A 3,057-nucleotide genomic window follows, 5' to 3' on the forward strand; every position below is an offset into this window, starting at 1 on the left:
AATAAAAACAAATGCACTGCTGTCCAGTTGGACCCGACTCATAGCGACCCCTCTTTGGGCTTCCTAGGTGGTATCACTATGGAAGTAATTGCCCAACCTTCCTTCCAAGGAGTAGCTGGTGGGTTTGAACCACCAGCCTTCTGGTTAGCAGTCAAATGCCTTAGGCACTATGCCACCAGAGCTGCAGTCCATGATAAATCCAATATTCTTTGTCAACACCACAATTTGAATGCATCAATTCTTCTGTCCTCTTTCTTTTTCATTGTCCAGCTTTTGCATACATAGAAAAAAAAAAAAATCAGTGCCGTCAACTCAGTCCCGACTGGTAGCGACCGCTCCTTGGGTTTCTGAGGAAGTAGATTGCCCAATCTTCCTTCTGAGGATTGGCTGGTTGGTTTGAACCACCAGCCTTCTGGTTAGCAGTCAAATGCCTTAGGCACTACACCACCAGAGCTCCTTGCATGCATACGAGGTGACTGAAAACAACACAGCTTTTGTCAGGTGCACATTAATCATTAAAATGACATCTCTACTTTTTAAACTTTAAAGGGATCTCTTACAGAAGATGTGTCCTGAAATACAATGTTTGATTTCTTGACTACTATTTTCATGCACATTGACTGTTGACCCAAGTTGAGTGACAACTTCAGTTTTTTTCTCTATTTATCATGATGTTGTTTATCAATCCAGTTGTGAGGAATTTATTTCTTCATGTTCAAGCCCAATCCATATTGAAGGCTGTAGTGTTTGACATTCAACACTAAGTGCTTCAAGTCATCTTTACTTCTGGCAAACAAACTTGTGTCATCTACCTATTGTAGGCTGTTAATGAGTCTTCTCCCAATGGTGATGCTACATTCTTTTTCATAAAGTCCAACTTCTTGGATTCAGCACACAAATTCAGGAAGGTGAAAAGATACAACACTGCCACATACCTTTTCCAATTTTAACCACACAGTATCTCCTTGTTCTCTTCAAAGAGTAGAAAAGAATATATGCAATATATATAATAACAGTAACATAATAATAGTAGAATATAAGAGTTTCAATAGAACAGCTGATTCTGATAATACCAGAAAAACCAAACTCACTGACATTGAGTCGATCCAACTCCTAACAACCCCCATTGGGTTTCCAAGGCTGTAAATCTTTACAGAAGTAGACCACCTCACCTTTCTTCCACAGAGCAGCTGGTGGGTTTGAACCATCAACTTTTTGGTTAGCAGCTAAATGCCTTAACCTCTACATCAGAGCTCATGAGACCTGATAATACAGACAAGGGCTTATCGGAGATGATAATCCAGATGGTGTGAATTACTATTAATTCTCTAAAAGATTTTATAGTTCTTTTGAGAGTAGTTTGAGGACATATTTGGATGTTTAGTCAGAGGAAGCAATTGTCTGACTGTTATGCATTGGAACAAAAGGCTACACAATGGTACACACACACACACACACACACACACAAACCTACCTGTCTTTATATTCATAATGGGATAGGATGGTACTCTAGGAAAAGCTAGACCCAGGAACAGGAGGCCTGGCTTCTGGTTCTGGAAATGGACAGAATTCTAGAGAGTAACAAAATGGGCTGGGAAAGAATAGGGAAAGTTATTCAAGGAGAAACAGGAGAATTTGGTAAAAGCTGAAAAAAGAGAGAGAGAGGAATGGTAAGTAGTTAGTGGTTAACAGAATAACATTTCTTACAAAAATCAAGAAAGATGATGGTTTAAAGCAAGGTATATGAGTGAAATAAGTTAGACACAAAAGGACAAATACTGTATAATCCCACTTATGTGAAATATCTAGACCAGGCAAATGCAGAGAGAGCAAAGCTACCAAGGGCAGGTTGGAGGGGGAAACGGGAAGGTACTGTTTAAGTTTCATTGTGAGTTTCTGTTAAGAGTGATGGAAAACTATGGAAATACAATAATGGTGATGGTTACCATGGTACAATATGGTAAAACGTAACTAATGTCACTGAGCTGTACATGCAGAAAAGACTGAAATGACAAATGTTTTCATTATTAACACTTTTTCTATAATAATAAAACTAAAAAAAAATAGCGTAAGCCATATAAACCAGAAGGCTGGTGGTTCAAACCCACCAGCCACTCCTCCGAAGGAAGGTTGGGCAATCTACTTCCGTAGTGATACTGCCTCAGAAACCCAAGGAGAGGTCGCTATGAGTCAGGTCTGATTCGATGGCAAATAATAGTAATTAGTAATTAAGAGATTATTAGAGAATTTAATGAAAGCTGTTTCATTAAAGCAGGAGGAGCATAATAAACAAGACAATAGTGAGGTGAAGAGTCAAAATGGTAGAAGTAAAAGCACTAACTATTTTTCAAATGAAATTTGAAGATAAAGAAATGATAGGATTGCTTTGAAGCAAAATTGGTTAATTAAAAAAATCAACAATTAAATAAGCTAATATTTGCCAAACCAAAATATATTTATACATTGCTACGACAATCCTAAATGAATTATGATTTTTAAAAAATTGGTTAAAATTTCCTGCTATATTTTGGATTATGAAAACCTGACATTTCCCGATATATTTGTCAGTGTTCTTAGGTCATTTTTAATCATCACAGGACCTTAATGCCTATTAGATTTTTGTAAATGGAATCAAATGATCTTGTCTCCCATCCCAATTCTACAATGGACCACATTTACTAAGCATCAGTGATTTCATTTCAAGGCCTTTTGATTTTGTCTTGTCTATGTAACCCTTGGGAATGTAACCCTTGCCATGTAACCCTTTTGTCAGCCACACCCTTCCACAAATAATCTTTAGAGATATCCCTTTCATATGCTGTCTGCCTTGCAGAGAAAGTACCCTTATTACAAGGTTATAGGAAGAAATCTAATTAACAGAGACAATTCGTTACAACCAAAAAGATTACATGTTCAGAATAGCCCTTTGCTTCTTATATAAAAATTTTAGTTAAACTCACAGGCAGTAGAAGAGAAAAGGAATGAGGAACTAGAGTAGGCTCACAGTTCTCTACACTGCCCACATCTATACACAAATTTGGCATTTTTTTTTTTTTT

The sequence above is a fragment of the Orycteropus afer genome, unplaced genomic scaffold (assembly GCF_000298275.1).
Source record: "Orycteropus afer afer isolate SDZICR_OR568_19922 unplaced genomic scaffold, OryAfe1.0 scaffold00021, whole genome shotgun sequence".
NCBI lineage: Eukaryota > Metazoa > Chordata > Mammalia > Tubulidentata > Orycteropodidae > Orycteropus > Orycteropus afer.